This window comes from Pinus tabuliformis, chromosome 6, assembly GCF_031772625.1.
Source record: "Pinus tabuliformis cultivar Carrire ecotype Pingquan chromosome 6, CPIR1, whole genome shotgun sequence".
NCBI classification, from domain to species: domain Eukaryota; kingdom Viridiplantae; phylum Streptophyta; class Pinopsida; order Pinales; family Pinaceae; genus Pinus; species Pinus tabuliformis.
In genome coordinates, this window is record NC_142292.1 from 1,493,903,580 (window position 1) to 1,493,924,385 (window position 20,806).

The following is a 20,806-nucleotide window of genomic DNA, read 5'->3' on the forward strand; positions in this document are numbered from 1 at the left end:
ATCATACTACAATAGTTAAAAGAATAAATTAATATAAAAATAAAGGTTAAAATTATAAGTATCAAAAGAATGAATTAATATATTAATAAATATACAAGAATAAATTAATATAAAATAAAGGTTAAAATTATAAGTATCAAAAGAACGAATTAATATATTAATAAATATACATATATAATTAAGTATTAATGTATATATTTTTTAATATGTATATACGTATAACCGGAGTTAAAAGAAAGCGTAAGATAAAATAATAGTAAAAATATAAGAATTAAAAGAATGTATTAATATATTAAAAATATACTTTTATAATTATATATAATTAAATATATATTATTTATTTATTTATAAATATAAAAAAAAAAAAATGAAAAATTCATATAAATATGAAATTATATATAATTATAAAAAGACAATAGAAAACTAATCAATTCACATTTTATGAAGAAAGAAGGACAATGACAAAATGATCACAATGAATAGATAAGAGAGGGAAACAAAATTATAAATTAAGTTAAAAAAAAATGAAAATGTATTAAAAAGAAAAGTACTGAGTATAAGAAAGAAAGGGAGAGTGAGTATGAAGAAGAAAGAAGGACAATGACAAAATGATCACAATGAATAGATAAGAGAGGGAAACAAAATTATAAATTAAGTTAAAAAAAAATGAAAATGTATTAAAAAGAAAAGTACTGACTATAAGAAAGAAAGGGAGAGTGAGTATGAAGACTATTAGGAGGATTAAGCAGTGATCTAACAACTGTTAATATTCTACATGTGTCTCTATAATATGTATTGTATTTTCTTTTAATTTTTATGGTCTCCTTGAACATCCATTGATGGAAATAATCAATTTTGGCAATGACCTAGGACTTCTCTATACAAATGTGGTGTTTTGTCTTCTCAACATGTTTGGTCAACGCTAGGGAACAAGTCCTACAATGTTTGATGTCGGTCACGTGGTCTTGTACTTTCTATCTTATGGAGTGGCATATTTGTCCAATGTAGGAGGTCTCACAAGAACAAAGGATTACATAAAATCCTTTCATGTTTTTAAGGTCCACTGGGTCTTTGAGTGATCTAAGGGAGCCTCGAATGGTGTTTAGAGGCCTAAAGGTAGAAGAGACCTTATGCTTCTTAAGAATCTGAGAAATCTTATCGGTTGTTCCTTGGATAAAGGGAAGTTGAACTTTGGTAACCCAATCTCCAAGCTCTTTCCTTATCCTCAGACCATTGCTCGCCTTTAAGAAATCTTTGAGACCTAGGTGCTTATTATAACCATTAATTTATAAAAAAAAAATTAAGAAGATGGGATTTCTCATTATGTAGGTGACTTTCATCTGAAACCATTAAAGCATGAGTAGTCAACGTATTCAAAGAACTCCAAGCTTTTGAGCAAGGTAATGATGGGAACTAGCATGAAGATATTTCTTTGTGTGAGTCTTCTTCCAAAAGACCTGGTGAGAAAAAAAAACCATCATCCTTCTTAGAAGAAAGCATGTCAAGTAAAGGCAGGCTATTGTTGACTTCCAACTTCATAGTAAACTTGATGGAGCTAGATTGATTGTTAAGATGCTAAAAGAATAGATCTATTTTTCACGCCCATGATGCCAGATGATGAAGGTGTCATTTACAAACATTTTCCATAGTTTAGGTCGTAATTGGGTTGAAGCCAATGCCTTGGATTCAAAATATTCCATGAACAAGTTAGCTACAATAGGGGAGAGTGGAGAACCCATGGCCACTCCGCATGTCTGCTCATAGAATTCACCTTCAAAGTTGAAAAAGGTGGAGGTAAGGAAAATCTCAACCAACTTGGTTGTGTCGGGATCAGTAACATGATTAATCACCTCAATAGCCTCATTGATATGGATATTGGTGTACAAAGAATCCACATCAAAACAAACAAGAATATCACCAAGGTCAAGCTTAAAACCCTTTAACTCATTGACAAAAGATGAAGAGTCCTTAACAAAGGAATTTGTTAGACCAACAAGGGGCTTAATCTTCCTGGTTAAATGTTTAGTTAGAATATAATTTGGCATATATAGTATTGACAATGGGTCTAAGGGGGTCTCCCTCCTTATGGATCTTGGGAAGCCCATAGATCCTAGGAGTAAGAGGGTTTCTCTCAATAAGCTTGTGGCTTATTGAATTAACAAAGCTATTAGATTTAACAGCTAAAGAGACAACTTTCAAGATTTTCTTTAAAGGGTTCTTACTTAGCTTCCTATAGCTACCACTGTTATGAAGGTGATCCAACATTTTTCTTATGTAATCATCCTTATCTAAGATAACAATTTCCCTAACTTTGTCAGCTTTGAGAATAACAATGTCAGGGTTTTTATTCAAGGACTTAAGGGCTTCGAATTCTGAATTGTTTATGTTTCTCTTAGGAGGCTTATCCTTTGTAAGAAAAACCACACAATCCTACCTAATAACATCTTTTATGTTATCAAGTAAGTCTTTAATCCCATATTCAACATCACAAATGATTTCCTCCACCAGGATTTTTCTCGGAGCAAGGGAAAAGTTTAACCCTTTTTCCAAAAGTTTATATACTGGAGGATCAAAAGAAAATTTAGAGAGATTAACAACTCTCTTATTAACATTGGTGGGAATTGAATTGATTTCTAGGGAAGGTAAAGGATTAGGGGCCTTTAAGAAAAAGTAAGAGGGAGGCCTAGAAGCGAAGGGGGAAATAATGATGATAGGGTAGGGGAAATCATGGTTCGAAGGGCAGTCCAAAGAAAAGCAGGAAACCAACTGATCACTGAGATACGAGAAGGGAGGGACTACAATGAGGGAATAGTTTGTGCTCGATGGGGAAGGCTAACTGAGACAACCAAAAGGAGAAGAGTGAATGACCACATATCCATTGCACAGCAAAGGTTGACATGGGGAGGAAGGGATACCAATAAAATCAAAGGGTGAAGAAACTAAGGGGGAACCAACATCATGATTAGGGCTAGGAGATGCCAATGGGGACGGAGGAATCATGGACAAAGGAGAGACAAGACGCTGGAGATGGGAGGTCAAGGTTATGGGAAAAATCGACATGAGAGTTGAAAGAGATGACAATAGATATTTTGGGAGGGTTTCTGTCATTAGATCCTGAAATTAATCTTCCATATTCTACGAAAGGGAAAACGATATATGATGAAGCTTTAGAAGACTGATGAAAGGGAGAAGCATTATCACCTTTCGTGCCTAAACAATTCATTGAAGAATTGGGAGGAGCACTAGTATTATCTAAATCTTCCGGAATGATAGATGGACTGTTAATCTGCGTGGTGAGGGGAGATATGTGCTCCCTTACATGAGAATCGAAAGAGTTGACAACAGATATTTTGGGAGGTTTTCCACCATTAGATCCTGCGATTAATTTTCCACCTCCAGATTCTACAAAAAGGAGACCGCTAGAGGATGAAGCATGAGGAGACTGACTAGAGGGAGAAACATTATCACCTTTAATGCCTAAACCAATCCTTAAAAAATTAGGAGGATCACTAGCATTATTCCAATCAACAGGAACAATAAACTGAGAGCTAATCCACATGTCAAGAGAGATTTACTCACTTTTGATCCGGCTCCTGGACAAATACCATGTCGAGGAAGATCTTCTGGAATGACGAGAATGTCTTTCTAAAAGATTTTTAAACTTTGCAAATTTCATTACCTTAGTGATCTCCTCTAATCAAATGGCCTTCAAAGTTGAGAAAGTGCCAATTCTAATCCACAAAAGGGATGAAATAGTGCTATAAAGATCACGATGAAAAGTGAATAATCTATGTGATAATAAATATAAATCTATTCTAATCTTACCAATTTCAGAACACAATAATGCGAGATTGATTTTTAAAAATATATAATTATGATTATTCTTAAAATTATTGAGTTTATGACTAATGCGAGCAAAAATTGGAACCACTAATATCATCTTTCTTTTTTGAAACTTTTGGTTGAGCATGTTCAAAATGATGAACGTTATCAAAAATCTCCCTTCCTTGCAAGGTTAATATCTTCGAGTGCAAGCTTAATGATTCATAATGTTTATAAATAAATTTTCAGATCAACGTGTTTCAAACCATTTCATCATCAAGATCAAGACTCATCTAAAAAATAAAAATAAATAAGGTCAAAAAAATGAAAAAATAATGTGAATAAATAATATTGGGGATGCAATAATAAAAAATAAAAATAAATAAGGTCAGAAAAGTGAAAAAATAATGTGAATAAATAATATCGGGGATGCAACAAAGAATTCCAACCGAGATAAAATTATTTAACAATATTTAAAAAAAAAATATTAAATAAAAAAATATATAAAATTAATTAAAAGATATCCCTAAAATGAAATTAAAATAAGAAAAAAAACCAAAATATTAATTAAAATAAGAAAAAAAACCAAAATATTAATTAAAATATTAAAATAAAATAAAATATTAATTAAACTAACGAATATATAAAAAAATTAATTACAATATGTATAACTCTTAATAAATAAGAGTGAAAATAATAATGTAATAATAAATATATATGGAAAAGAATAAATACAATAAAAATAAATCATAAGGACGAGAGTTTAAAAAAAATTAATATTTTAATAAATGTATATATAATTAAGTATTAATGTATATTTTTTAATTTTTAATATATATATATATATAGATAAATAAATAAATAAATAAAAGTAAGTTTATTTTAATTTTGAAATTATAAAGTCTTGAAGGTTCAAATTTTTTTAAGTGTAAATTTTTTTTTGCAAAATTCTAGAGATTTCATCCCTTTATCTTGATAGATTCCCAGCTAAAATGAATTTAATCTAGTTGAATTATTAATAATTATAATTATTAATTTCATTTTTTTAATTTACTTTCTATTTTTATGTAATTTCAATGAGTCAAAATGCTTTTATTATTTGTTTATTTTATTTTATTTTATTTATATAATTTGATCAGTCAAAATGTTTAGATAACATAAGTTAACATGACATTACAACATCTCTTCCATAATGGGGCTCGAGAGTGTTCAAGAAAAAATTAAATAAAATGTAATATATATATATATATATATAGTGAAGAGTTGATTTTTGGGCATGTGGTATGATAACAAAGTATATTCACAACTTAATAATATCCATGGTAAAGTGGGGTGAATATTCATGGTTAAAAATTTTGTTATATTGTAAGTATTAAATTTTTATTTTCTTATTAATGAAATTTAAATATGGTTACAAAATTATTATTTTAACATGGTAAAATGGATTTTAATTTATAGCTACTATTTATATATTATATATTTTAATGTGATAGGGGGTTTAGATATATCTTAAAAGTAATTATCTTCTTTTTGTTATTTATAAAATATTTTTTATTGTGAGATGAGAGATGGTTGGTGGACATGTGGTATTAAAAGTAATTATAGTCTTTTTGCTATTTATAAATTATTTTTTATTGTGAGATGAGAGATGGTTTTTCGGCATGTGGTATTGATGAGCCATCATTCGCCCATGGTATTGTAGCAAATCTCATTTGCAAGTTAATAATATCTATGGTAAAGGGAGCATGAATATCCATAGTTAAAAATATTGTTATATTGTAAGTTTATTGTAAGTATTAAAGTTTTTTATGTACTTATTAATTAAATTTAAATATGGTTACATAATCATTATTTGAATTTTATTATGCTTATTATTACATGTAAATGTTTACAAATCCTTTGAGTCTTATAAATTGAATGGTATTTAAAAATGTTTATTTTCTTACCTCTCACCTATATTAGGAAAAAAAAAAGAGTGTTAAGATAAAAATAAGAATTAAAATATAAGAATTAAAAGAATATATATATATATATATATATATATATATATAATCAAAAAGCCAAGCTCAATTGGCAATGGTCGTGGTGATTGTGGAAATGAGGTCTTATTATAAATCAAATTCTATTGACAAAATAAAATAATAAAGTTTTATTCTAAATATTAAAATTAGCAAATAATTTAATTAATAATCATCTTATTAATTCATTTCCATTTCATTGTTTCAATAAAACTAACATTTTAATAATAATATTAATAAATATCTTTTGAGATGTAAATATCAATGATTGTATTTAAATTATTTTATGTAGGTAACAAGTGGAAAAGGAAAAAAGACAAAACTAACATTTTAATCATATTTAAATTATTTTGTGTGGGTGACAAGTGGAAAAGGAAGAAAATAAAATTTGAGAAAGGTAGAACTTGTAACCACACAACAGCTTAGGAAGATATTATATTTGATTTAATAATATTTTGCAAAAAAATACAAAGGATGGATAGAAAGGGGAAAGTAGTTATAACTGAAATGAATAATAATAATAATAATGTGCTACTCTTTCTATGTGGGTTGGAAAATTTTGTAATCATGACTTGATATTTTTAGCAGTTTTAGTATAATTTTGAAGAATTAAGATTTCAAAATCTAGAACTGAAACTTGTACATTTTTGTCTAGATTTAAGACAAAACTAAACTAAAAACTTAATGCCTAGAAAATCTATAATTCACTCTTGTATATTTTTATCAAGTAAATTTTAGATTAAATGATGATACTACAAAAATATTTCTAAATATCTAACATAAATAAAAGTCAATTCACGATTTGTTTATCTTATTGAGCATTTTTGTCAAATATTTTATCAGCTTTTATTTATTATAGATATTGCTTGATGAAATAAGATGATATGGCTGTGAATTTGTTTGTAAATACATATTCTAATATAATTAGTATTGGGAATTTCTTCTCATTTGTGTTATTGGAATTTCTTCTCATTTGTGTTATTGGATATGTAGTATAATTTATATAAAAAAAAATGAATTTCTTCTTGTTTTCTAGTAATGAATTTCTTTTTTTAGTAATGAATTTCAAGTTAATTTTTTATTGTTATTAGATTAGAATTAGATATAAAATTGCATTTTCATAGTTAAATAGAATTGTGTTTGTAATTTAGGAATGCTTCAATGGAAGTATCTTTTCAAGGAGAAATTTATTTAGTAGCAATTTAACCTACATATTGATGGATATCACCATATCAAACAAGTATATGTGATGACACTTTTGTAAACATTATACTTCTTCCGTGTCTTTCTGCGATGCAAGGAATTGACATGCACACCCCTATAATATCTCTTGATATGGGTGGTCGTTTTATTTTTGTGATAGCAGTTGGAAGGTGGTAAATTCTTTGTCATGGTTGAAAATTGTATTGTAGGGTGGAATGTGTCGGGTCTATAGCTAACCTCGCATGATTGTGAATCATGGAGGATGAAGAATTGGTTGACTTTGATTTGGAAGTTTATGGAGAAGAGTTGATTTGGGTTACCACTCCATATTTTTTGCAAAATCGGTTGGATCTAGGTTTTCAGGGTTGGAGGGTTCCACTCTTGTTGCACTTTTCACCCCTGCCTATTTGGTATAGGCCCAAGGTGTGGAAGGAGGCTTAGTGGTCGCATTTTCTTCTCATGTTTCCCCCCATCTAGGGTTTCTTCAAGGTTTGGCATTAGAAGTTGGGGATAGGTATTTTCTCAGCTCATGTTTCTCATGGGGTTTATGCTTAGCCCCTTCACCCCCTCATTTGGATTTTCTACAAGTTTCTCCTTTGCTTTCCACTAAGGGTCTATTCCGGCAGGAATTTTCGAGCTTCCCAGGAGGGCTTTCTTCCATAGGCCACCCATTCTCTCCTCATAACCCTTTTCAATTATCAACAATGTTCACCCTCCAGTCAAGATCTTTCATCCCACATATAATAGTTTCCTTAATGATATTTTGGCGGCTGAAGGAGAGAAGGGTTGATTTCTTGTTGTAAGGGGAATCAACATAGCTACAAAAAGTAAGAACCCAAGTTTGGTTGGATAAATGAGCTCTTCAGGGTAAAAACAAGTCGGTCTGAAGTGAAATAAGAGTTAGTGCTTGAAAAAGAAACTCAAAGAGCTGAAACTAAGGCTTGTAAGAGGGGAATATGTGGTTATGCCAAGTGCATTGGTTTTATTCGAAAAAACCCTTGTGGGTTGTGCTTAAGGGTGAAAATTCAACATAAATACTTTTCATACATGGGAAAGGAGATGAATCCACATGTAAAATCGCCTCCTAAGATTATTTTTCTGGCTAAAGGATGGATGCAACTCAATTTCCAGGATCACGATGAAGCCTTATGGACCTCTAAGAAAGTTTGGCAAATTGATTCAACTCTAGTTCTATTCAAATTTTGGTCCCCATTATTTGCGCTAGCTCGAAGAGGATAGACATGGTCGTCATTTGGGTTTGTTTTCCTAAATTGCCTTCACATTATTGGGACAAGAAAGTTTTTATTAACTTGGGGAATACCATCGACACCTATCTGGACCATGACTCATCTTATGAGGAAACCGAAGATAGATCATTTTCCAAAATTCTTATAAACTCAGATCTCTAGGATGGGTTATCTTAATCGATGGAAATTGGAGTAGGGGAGGACAAAAGGAAGACCCTAGATTATGAAGGGGTCCCTTTTTGCTACATGATGTGCCATAAGTATGGAAAATTAGTAAAATATTGTGACCTCCCTCTTCAAAGGAAGGCATACAACACTAGGAAGATATTCTCATCCCCTCCTAGGACTATTCCATGGATTACATGTGCAAATCCTTTTTTAGTGGAGATCTTGTCACACGTTTCAAGCACAAAAAATTTTGACACAATGGCAGATTAGGTTTTGGCCACAACTTCTCAAGAGAAGATGAGCACAGAAGAAGAAAATGTGGGCTTCTATAGAAGGAAACATGGAGAAATCGACTTACGAGGAAGATCGTATATCCAAAATACTTGATTGTTTACTAGTATTTGAATCCTTAGTTGATTGGTTCCCACTTATCAGAATATGGGTTGAAGTTGGAGGGGAATCTAATCATTCCCCAATTCTTTTGGAAATTAAAGTCCAAAATTCAAACCTGCAAGCCCTTTTAAAATGAACTCAAATTGGATCAAAGATGAAGATTTCAACAATCTATTTAAACAACACTAGAAATTTTATGCCCCTCGGGAGGGGCTTTTTATAGAAAAGAACTTCAAGGCTAATATAAAATGTATGAAATGAATTGTAAAGGAATGGGACTTCATAAAAGACAAAGACAGGATCAAACTATGTAGGGGAGGGGTTCGTTGATGTGGAAGCAAAGGAGACACTATTTAGGGTAGAAGCAAAAAGGAAATAACTATTGGATTCGAAAGAAGCAATGTGGAGACTGAAAAGAAGCGATACCTTACTGCATTGTGAGGATGAAAATATAAAATTTCTTCAGGCTCATGCAAAAGGTAGAAATATGTGCAATACAATTTGGAATATGCATGATGAGAAGGGGAGATTTCTTTCAAATTTCAATGACCTGGAAGAATTAGGGAAAATTCACTTTTAGGGTCTTTTTAGAGAGGCAGAAGGGGTCTCCATTGCATAAATCATTTGGGTGGCTCAATCCTTCCCTAGCTTTGTGGAGGAGGAAGACAAAAAGAATATTTTGGAGGAACTTTTTGAGGAAGAACTCAAGGCAGTTCTACATTCGTTTCAAAAGGATAAAAGTTTGGGCCCTAATGGTTGGTTAGTGGAATTTTTTGATGGGGTTGATCTTCTTTTTAGAGTTTTGAATCTATATATGTAGTCAAAAATTAATTTAGACGAGAAAAAATCATGATTTGAACAAAAATTATTTCGCCCAATTCCCACAAAAAACTCCAAAACATATAATAGTTACCCAAAAAGATTTGGTATTTCTTCTATTAAGTTCCAATTCCCTCAAAGGGACATGATGCCCAATTGTGATAAGTCTTGAGATATCTATATATTTATTCTATTGGCACTTGGATATACTCTTGGTGTTATAAAAGAACATTTATATTATATTACCATCTTTGATCATTTATAAATTTTAATTTTTTCCTCATTAAACATAGAGTCATTTTCTAGTCGTTATAATACTAACGTAACATAGGCATCAATCCATAGTAAACATCAAGATACTTACCTTATAAGAAATTCACGTTAACAAAAATATATATATATAATTTTATTAATAATTATATATAAAAAAAAATATTATTTATAAATAATAATAATTTAAGGGTGGTGGGAAGGGCACTAGTGCTCTATGGCCTCGAGGAAGTCAAAGTTGCATAGTATTCATGCGGCTTAAGATGCATGAAAAACAACCAAGTTGAAGCGTATTCCCTCTGCCAAGGGATTCACTTAGCCAAATAAAATGAGGTATCTTCTCTCATTGTTTTGGGAGACTCCCTCCTTCATATTGAGAATTTGGTGAAGGGCTCATATCCAAGAGACAAAGAAGTCTTAGGAAAAGAATTAGAAAAGAAGTGGAAGGGTTCTCTTTAATAACATATTTCCATGTTCTTTGTCATCTCAAAAAAGCTGTGGACTTATGAAGGGTGTAAATTAATATTTGGAGATTTAAAAATCAATGGTGAATCAAGCCCTCTCCTATTCCTTAAAATTGAATGGATTGGCACTGCACAGTCATGAAGGATTTAATTATCAATTAATAATAGTATGACATGTAAATTTTTTTATGGTGGGTCAGTTTTATAACATATATATCTACAAAACCTTGTTTTTTGTTATCTGATTTGGAGTCCCTTTGGAAAAAAGTGCAGTTTTGTTGGATAAGAGAGCTCAGGAAGAAATTTAAGGATATTGCTATGTATTACCTGATATATTTTCTAATATTCATGAACAAACTTTCATATAAATACAAAATTTGCATTCTAGTTTAAAAAATTATAATAAAAAAATAAAAATAATATATGAGTTAAACATTTTTTTTAAAATATGTCACAAGAAAAACATAATAAAGAAACAATAAATAATAAAAATTCAATGACAATTGTAAACATGAATTTGTTTCAATTAAACTAAAAAATAAAAAAGACATAACCACCTTTAAAATAAATTTTAACCTTATATCCTAACTATTACTAAAAATATTTGGTGGATGTTCAATGGAGTTTAAATCCTTACAATCCAAGTAATAATTATTGATAATTAAATTAAAATTTTAGAAATCTTATTGCAAAATAAACATGACTATCCATATAAATAAAAATAAAAAATAAATTTTAAATTCATCCAAACATAATTCGTTCAAATTAATATTTTTTAAAGAAAAAATTAAATACATACTTTTAATGTATAAACATTTTTGTTTTTTCCTTTTTTATTATTGTTAATTTATAAATATTATTTTTTAATATATATATGAAAAAATTTATATCCATTTCTATTCATATATGAGAGTGAAAAAAGTAGTAGCATGCAAAAATATCTAATCGTAGATACTCTAGTGGAAATATATATGGTTGGAAAAATTTATCAACCCTATATTTTTTTATTTCTTTTCACTTTAGTTTTCTTAGCGAGGGATTTATAACTACTATTTGTAATTTAGCATTTAAAAACTCATTTTTTGCCAACATTTTCTTTAAATAAGAACTTTTTGGTTCATATGCTGTTTTCACCAACAACAGCATATTCATATTTACGATAACTCTGGAAGGGATGGTGTTTTATCTCAAGGATTCCTGTAACACCCCTTGTGAAAAGTAAATGCTGGTAACTAGTGAAGTAATTATGATACAAAGACTTTATTTAAAAATGTGTAATTCTGTTGTTAATGTTTTTATTAATAAGAAGACATTTGTGTTGGTACCATGTGGAATTGAGTTATGATTAATCATAGTTAGTAACTGGGAAATCAGTTACCCTAACTACCTGGAGGTAGTTGAAACCCCAAGGAAAAGGGGAAAGATGCCAAGTCTGGTTAGGATCAGATGGCAGAAGGAAAATGAAAGCTATGTTGGTTAGGATTAGATAGCAGAAATGGAAAAGGAAATTTTCCTGTGCACGCTACGTCTGGTTAGGATCAGATAGCGTTGACTGGCAAAGTCCAGTGATATTGCGGTCGAGTAGGACTTGCAAGTGCTTGGGGGTGGAAGCTCAGAGAAGACTTCCTACGGACGGGAGGATTGACAAGCATTATAAAGAGGTTTGGCACAGAAGCAGGTAAGGCTTCTTGCTTATGTAACTGTGAAAAGTTGAATTGTTTACTGTTGTTTTGTACAGAGGAAAATGAGAATATGCTGAATGTTAACTGCATCTATTATGGAATAATGTCGAGAAAATAATAGGATGTTTTATGTACATTACGGACAACAAATCCAGCCTTAGAGAGTAGGCACGGATTACTGTGTAAATTAAATGGTAGAGTCTGCAACTACAGCACTCTCATGAAACCCTTATCAGTATTCCTTTAGAGTTTGTATTTACTGTGTAATTATCTACTGGGACAGAACTCTGTATATACGAACAAGAATGAGGAAACCAAACGAGTTTATTCCAAGAAACTGGAAATAATAACACATGCAGCTAGAAATATATTAACTGTATAGCAAAGGCAACGAAGCACATAAGTCATTGCAACCTAAATAGGGTAAAACCCTGGAACATAATCTTACAAACTGTAGTCGGCCGAAAGGCACAAATATTCTGTAAGTATTACAAAGAAATAAACACTGAGTATTCATGTATATTCCCAACATCATTACAAGAGAGGCCCGCGACCGAATTAAAAAGAAAGAGATAACGGGCTAGCAGTATTAACAAGGTTAAACACAGAAATTGCATTATTTCTTGCTAAATCGTCGAAGACAGAATAACCCTCTGAGACATTACATTAACATGTTCATTGAAATATCTGAGAGAGAAACGCATCTAGAAATGATAACCTATACATACATTGCCAATGCTTATTCTTGCCATTAAATACATTAAATATATTGATGAGAGAAAAGAATGAAAGCTGAGGCCGACCATGGTAACCGCGAATAACATGTAACCCTTGGCCGGTTGGCAGCAGGTATCCGCTGCGATGAAACCCCTCATGCCGAGCCATGGCTCACGCTTGGCTGGCTGAGGCATCGAGCCGGATAACACAAAACCCATGTCATTTATCAAGCAAAAGAAACCAAATCGGAGCAGAGAACCCGAATATAAATACACAGATGCATTCAACTTGGAATAGCCATCAAATTAAATATGTGGAAGAGCGAATGCTCTCAGTAATACAAAGACATAGTATAACTCAAAACTGAAATCATTTATCACTTGTATATTTATACAATAGAAACCATCGAGTCAAACCCTTACGGGTTAAGAGGATTATAACTCAGAAGAAGTCAGGGCTGCGTTCTGGAGAACCAACAAATACCTTACAAAAGAAAGGAAACAGTCTATAGAGTATTGAAATAGAAACTAAGGCTAGCAAGCCTCAGGGCGGAATTGAGCAAACCCGCCGTCCCTGTCATGGGAATAACCTCTTAGCACAGGTCCAAGACAAAAACTGCAAACGAGAGCTAAGTCTCAGAGACTTACCAGAGGTTGTCGTTTAGATACAAGGGATAACCCCGATTCCGTGAGGAGTATCTCCGCCTGTCCAGAGGAAGCGGCAACACCCACCTGTGCAAATAAACACCCGAATCTTATTAACCTGTGCAGAGAAGCATGGGACAACATGGAACTGTAATCGAACCTCAGCTGTAGAAAAATCTCAGAGAACTGTAACATGAGTCCGGAAGGGAATTAACAATACCTGAACATACAAACAGAGGATATGCATGGTAGAACGATTACCTTCACGTCGGTGGGAGGTCGAACACCTATGTAACCATAGAAGAGCATTAAGGAGCCGCGCTCTGCCAATACACTGAAGAATGTGAAAGTGAAATAAAACAAGCGCCGAAGACGGAGCCCCTCTATATATAACAGAGACTGTGTTTACCGTTTCGTGGCACCATGATAGCCATTGATCTGCAGAAGGACAAACTCCACCGTCAGATAGCCGGTGATCCTCCAAGCAGCTTTGGCGCGAAGCTGCCTAGCCAAGCGGACAGGCTGTAAAGCACCGTGTGTCACGTGGGCTAGTGACATCCGGCCGTTGAACAAAACAAATGGACGAAGATGCATCAACCACGCCAGAACCGGACAGTGAACTGCAAGCTCGAGGTATCTCGGGAGTGGAGACTTTAAAAGGGTGATGAATGGCAGAGTGAGCTGACCTTTGTACTTATAACATGACGTGGATTGCATTTGGTAGACTTCATAACCTACATGAACCTGGACTGTGTATTGTGCGTATCTTATAAACATAGATATAACCAATGTCATTACCTCTGTGTATTATGTACCCATTCGGTGATTCGTATGGTTGTTTAAAACAGGCATTATATATATATTGTGTAGGTGTTTCGTATGATTAATTAAAGATGCATTATCCTATATATTATTGCGTAGGATATCTGGTGATGTAGGTAAAAGTAAAAATGGAATGGTTAATAGATGTTAAATAAAAAATTTCTTTTATGTCATGTTTGGAGTGTGACAAATTGGTATCAGAGCCCAAGGTTTACAACTCTGTGACCTTTGGGAAATTTTTTTTAAGATTATAACCAGTTTATGGTAACAGTTCAGCAATACCCAAGATGAACTAAATTTGTATAATGAGTTGTGCAGAAGAAAAATGAGGAGAGCAAACAGTGCTCCTTATGGGAATCCGGAACCTCCGGATAATGTGGAACAACCTCAAGGGAATTCTGAGTTTTGGGTGCAACTGGGAGCAGCAGGACGCACCACCGATTCAACACTACTGAGGACATTGCAGGAACTAAAAGAGGAAATGGCTCAGCTGCATGCAGATAACGCCAGATTGAACGTGGAACAGGAGAGGATCCTGAAAAGCTTATCTGATAAACAACATCAGCAACAATCACATCCGAGGCCGGAACAAGCACCAATAGCAGATGAACAAAGCTATCATACTGAACAGGAGGAAGCAGAAGACAGAGGAGAGACGCGAGGAGAAAAGTCTGTTAACGCCTCTGAATACCAGACTCCAAAAAGACCCCGGATGGAATTACACGGGGAATTCCGGAAGATTAAACCGCCTCATTTTGACGGAGAGTCTGAGGAAGCTGCAGAAGCCTGGCTGATTAACATGAATAAGTATTTTCAGGTGTACGAATACGATCATCATCTTAAGGCAAGACTGGCTATATTCCAGTTGCAAGCCAAAGCCACGCTGTGGTGGGAAGAAGTCAAAATGGTGCGGGGAATAAGTGAACAGGATGTGACATGGGAAAAGTTTCAGGGGTATTTTAAAGAAAAGTACCTGACAGAGCGATTTTATGATGAAAAGGCGCGAGAATTTCACGATTTACGACTGGGACAGCAAACTATTGATGAGTTTGTAACCAAGTTTACATCCCTGCTTCGCTATGTGCCCTATATTCGTGAAGAGAAGGCTAAAGTGCAAAGATTTGTTAGTAGCCTACCCTTAACAATGCGGGAAAGGATAGAGTTCGACAATCCAAAAACCATGGATGAAGCTATCCGAAAGGCAAGACTGTGTTATCAGCAGAATAAATCAAAAGGAGAAAACCTTGGAAAGCGTTGGACAGATAAACGAGGCAGCAAAATATCTACGGGTAGTAAAGGAGCACGCAGTAATTTTCAGAAAGGATTTTCAAAAAGCGCCAGTGCTAAAAATCCAACCAGAACTCAAAGCAGATTCAAACCTCCTGCAGATTCCAAGTACAGTGAGCAGCAAGTTAGATTGGATCCTGAAGGTGCTGCCCGACCACCTGTTCAGTGTTGGGGCTGTGGAGGACCCCATTATATCAGAAACTGCCCTCATCGAAAGGACAACGATCAGCTATCTCAAATTTACGAAGCTTCAACAGTAGGAGATGTGGCCCGATCCATGCCCAGAATAAATGCAGCACTGGAAGATCGGCAAGCTGATTACCAGCCAACTATGATTGAGTTTGAAGGTAAGATCTTTGACCGAGCTGTTTCTGTTTTAGTAGACCCAGGAGCTACTTTAAGCTATATAAGTCCTAGAGTGGTAGAAAGTTGTGGTTTGCAAACCACTAAATTTAAAAGCCCTTGGCTAGTACAGCTGGCCACCGGGACCAAAAGAAGAGTTTTAACCAAAGTCAGCAATTGTCCATTAAAGTTAGTTGGCCAAATCATAACAACTGAGTTAAATGTACTCCCTCTTGGTTCCTATGACGTGCTGATAGGAATGGACTGGTTGGAAAGACGGTGGTCTATAATTAACTGCAAAACAAAAACAGTTTCGTATAGAGATGAGCTGGGTATGGGAAAGGAAATCCAAGGCATCCAGAAACCAGTACAGATTCGTCCCATCACAGCCTCTCAGCTGGTTAAATGTATCCGGAACAAGTGCCAGATTTATGCAGTGCAAGTGGGGTTTGCAGATTCAGTGGATAAGGCTGCAACTGTTAAGGATATACCTGTAGTGCAAGAATTTGCAGATGTATTTCCTGAGGAGATTCCGGGGCTGCCACCCAGAAGGGATTTGGATTTCACTATTGAGCTGATACCCGGAGCAGCCCCAGTATCCCGGGCACCCTATCGGATGAGTGTGCCAGAGTTGACTGAGTTAAAGATGCAGCTGCAAGAGCTGCTAGAGAAGAAGTACATCCGTCCCAGTGTCTCTCCTTGGGGAGCACCTGTGCTGTTTGTGAGGAAGAAAGATGGGACTCTGCGAATGTGCATAGACTATAGACAGCTGAATAAACTAACAGTCAAAAACAAATATCCCTTACCCCGCATTGATGAGCTGTTTGATCAAGTGAAGGGGGCGACCATCTTCTCAAAAATCGATTTGAGGTCAGGATACCACCAAATCAGGATAAAGGACGAGGACATAGCCAAAACTGCTTTTCGTACTCGTTATGGACATTACGAGTTTGTGGTACTGCCTTTTGGGCTGACTAATGCGCCTGCAACATTTATGTGTTTAATGAACAGTGTATTCCATCAATACTTAGACAAATTTGTATTAATCTTTATTGATGACATACTTATCTATTCCCGGAATAGGAAAGAGCATGAGGAACATTTGAGGATAGTGTTACAGACCTTACGGGAGCACCAGCTGTATGGAAAATTCAGCAAATGTGATTTCTATAAAGAGCAGATCCAGTATTTGGGTCACATTATTACAAAAGAAGGTATAGCTGTGGACCCCGAAAAGATTAAAACTATAATGGAGTGGCCCACACCCAAGGATGTAGCAGACATTCGATCTTTTATGGGATTGGCTGGGTACTACCGGCGGTTCGTAGAGGGTTTTTCTAGAGTTGCCTATCCTATTACCTCCTTGCAAAAGAAGGGAAAAGCATTTAGGTGGACAGCAGACTGTCAACGGAGCTTTGAACAGCTCAAGCATCTACTTACTACAGCTCCTGTGTTGTGTGTGGCAGATCCCGAAAAGGAATATGTAGTTTGTACAGATGCCAGCAAAGAGGGCGTGGGTGGAGTACTAATGCAGGAAGGCAAGGTGATTGCTTATGAATCCAGAAAGTTAAAAGAACATGAGCAGAAATATTCTGCCTATGATCTGGAATTAACAGCTGTGATCCATGCCTTGAACATGTGGCGTCATTACTTAATAGGGAGGAAATTTTTGTTGATGACAGATCACCACACTCTGACTAGTTACTTTAGTCAACCCACCTTAAACGCAAGACAGGCAAGATGGGTGGACTTTCTAGGAAATTTCGATTTCGAAATTAAGCACCTAAAGGGTAAAGAGAACAGAGTTGCTGATGCACTAAGTCGAAAAGTGCATTGCATTTATGAGATTGGCATTAGCCAAGGATGGTCCACTCTTAACCAGGAAATTGAGGAGGCTGCGACACAAGATCAGATTTATATGCAAAAGAGACATTTGGTGCAAAATTCAGATGCCCGTTCAATACAACAAGGTTACACCTTGAATGCAGCCGGTATGTTGTGTTTTCAGAAGAAAATTTACATACCCAATCAGAGCAGTATTAAGGAAAAGATTCTGGATGAAAATCATAGAAGCCCCTATGCAGGGCATCCTGGGTACCAGAAATTAATCACCTCACTAAGGAAGGAGTATTACTGGCCAGGCATGAAGAAAGATGTGGTAGAATATCTAGCGCGCTGCTTGGAATGTCAGCAAGTGAAAGCTGAGCATCAGCATCCTGCGGGACTGCTACAACCAATACCCATACCAGAATGGAAATGGGAGACCATAACCATGGACTTTATCACTGGATTGCCGAAATCTAAAAGGAGTAATGATTCAATAATGGTAGTGGTGGACAAACTCAGCAAGTCAGCCCACTTTATACCGGTTCAATCAACTTATCGTGCAGCTCAAATCGCAATCATTTTCATGCAAAATATATTTAAACTTCATGGGTTGCCGAAAGTAATAATATCTGACCGGGATGTTAAGTTTACCTCAGCTTTTTGGAGAACCTTATTTGAAGGTTTAGGAACTCAATTGAGTTTCAGCACCGCATACCATCCGCAAACTGACGGACAGACGAAGCGGGTGAATCAAGTACTGGAGGATATGTTGAGGTCTTATGTGATGCAGCAACCTGCACGGTGGGAGGAATATCTACATCTAGTGGAATTCGCCTATAATAACGGCTACCACTCATCCTTGAAGATGAGCCCATTCGAGGTACTATATGGCCGGAAGTGCCGCACACCCTCCAGTTGGGGTGGACCGGAAGACAAATTCTTGTTAGGACCTGAAATGCTGGAAGAAATGGAGGTCATGGTAAAAAGGGTCCGAGCTAATCTAAAGATGGCACAAGATAGGCAGAAAAACTTTGCAGACCAAAAGAGAACATTTAAAGAATATCAAGTTGGTGAACATGTATACATCAGAATTCGAGCTAGAAAGAGTACCCTTCAATGGAATGCATGTGCCAAACTGGCACCACGCTTTTGTGGACCATTCCAAATTCTGGCACGAGTAGGGCCGGTAGCTTATCAGCTCGCCCTACCCAGCCATATACGGGTTCACAATGTCTTCCATGTATCTGTTTTAAAGAAATATGTGTACGACCCTAAGCATATTATAAGTTGGCAGGACATTCAGGTGGAACCGGAAGGAGAGTTCCTGGTCGAACCAGTGAACATATTAGATCAGAGAAGAGTAGAGCTGCGGAGAAAGGTCATCAGCCAGGTTAAAGTGCAGTGGCAGCACTTTGGGCCTGAAGAGGCCGCCTGGGAAGATGAACAAATGATGAGGGATACTTATCCCAGACTATTTTTAAATGAGCAGCAACATCGGGACGATGTCGACTTTCAGGAGGGGGAGATGTAACACCCCTTGTGAAAAGTAAATGCTGGTAACTAGTGAAGTAATTATGATACAAAGACTTTATTTAAAAATGTGTAATTCTGTTGTTAATTTTTTTATTAATAAGAAGACATTTGTGTTGGTACCATGTGGAATTGAGTTATGATTAATCATAGTTAGTAACTGGGAAATCAGTTACCCTAACTACCTGGAGGTAGTTGAAACCCCAAGGAAAAGGGGAAAGATGCCAAGTCTGGTTAGGATCAGATGGCAGAAGGAAAATGAAAGCTATGCTGGTTAGGATCAGATAGCAGAAATGGAAAAGGAAATTTTCCTGTGCACGCTACGTCTAGTTAGGATCAGATAGCGTTGACTGGCAAAGTCCAGTGATATTGCGGTCGAGTAGGACCTGCAAGTGCTTGGGGGTGGAAGCTCAGAGAAGACTTCCTACGGACGGGAGGATTGACAAGCATTATAAAGAGGTTTGGCACAGAAGCAGGTAAGGCTTCTTGCTTATGTAACTGTGAAAAGTTGAATTGTTTACTGTTGTTCTGTACAGAGGAAAATGAGAATATGCTGAATGTTAACTGCATCTATTATGGAATAATGTCGAGAAAATAATAGGATGTTTTATGTACATTACGGACAACAAATCCAGCCTTAGAGAGTAGGCACGGATTACTGTGTAAATTAAATGGTAGAGTCTGCGACTACAGCACTCTCATGAAACCCTTATCAGTATTCCTTTAGAGTTTGTATTTATTGTGTAATTATCTACTGGGACAGAACTCTGTATATACGAACAAGAATGAGGAAACCAAACGAGTTTATTCCAAGAAACTGGAAATAATAACACATGCAGCTAGAAATATATTAACTGTATAGCAAAGGCAACGAAGCACATAAGTCATTGCAACTTAAATAGGGTAAAACCCTGGAACATAATCTTACAAACTGTAGTCGGCCGAAAGGCACAAATATTCTGTAAGTATTACAAAGAAATAAACACTGAGTATTCATGTATATTCCCAACATCATTACAAGAGAGGCCCGCGGCCGAATAAAAAAGAAAGAGATAACGGGCTAGCAGTATTAACAAGGCTAAATACAGAAATTGCATTATTTCTTGCTAAATCGTCGAAGACAGAATAACCCTCTGAGACATTACATTAACATGTTCATTGAAATATCTGAGAGAGAAACGCATCTAGAAATGATAACCTATATATACATTGCCAATGCTTATTCTTGCCATTAAATACATTAAATATATTGATGAGAGAAAAGAATGAAAGCTGAGGCCGGCCATGGTAACCGCGAATAACATGTAACCCTTTGGCCGGTTGGCAGCAGGTATCCGCTGCGATGAAACCCCTCATGCCGAGCCATGGCTCACGCTTGGCTGGCTGAGGCATCGAGCCGGATAACACAAAACCCATGTCATTTATCAAGCAAAAGAAACCAAATCGGAACAGAGAACCCGAATATAAATACACAGATGCATTCAACTTGGAATAGCCATCAAATTAAATATGTGGAAGAGCGAATGCTCTCAGTAATACAAAGACATAGTA

The 20,806-nt window shown here is 35.2% G+C and overlaps 1 long non-coding RNA gene across 2 annotated transcripts; it reads right to left on the reverse strand.

Moving 5' to 3' along the window:
* Positions 1-13,081: 13,081 nt before the first annotated feature.
* LOC149264322 (uncharacterized) lies at positions 13,082-13,803 on the reverse strand. 2 transcript variants are annotated; one of them, XR_016250070.1, is made up of 3 exons: positions 13,709-13,803; positions 13,451-13,534; positions 13,082-13,376 (listed from the first exon to the last, which is right to left on the reverse strand). It is a non-coding gene; the product is annotated as an uncharacterized LOC149264322 (long non-coding RNA). The 2 variants fall into 2 exon arrangements; XR_016250068.1 differs by having other exon boundaries at positions 13,668-13,784.
* Positions 13,804-20,806: the final 7,003 nt, after the last annotated feature.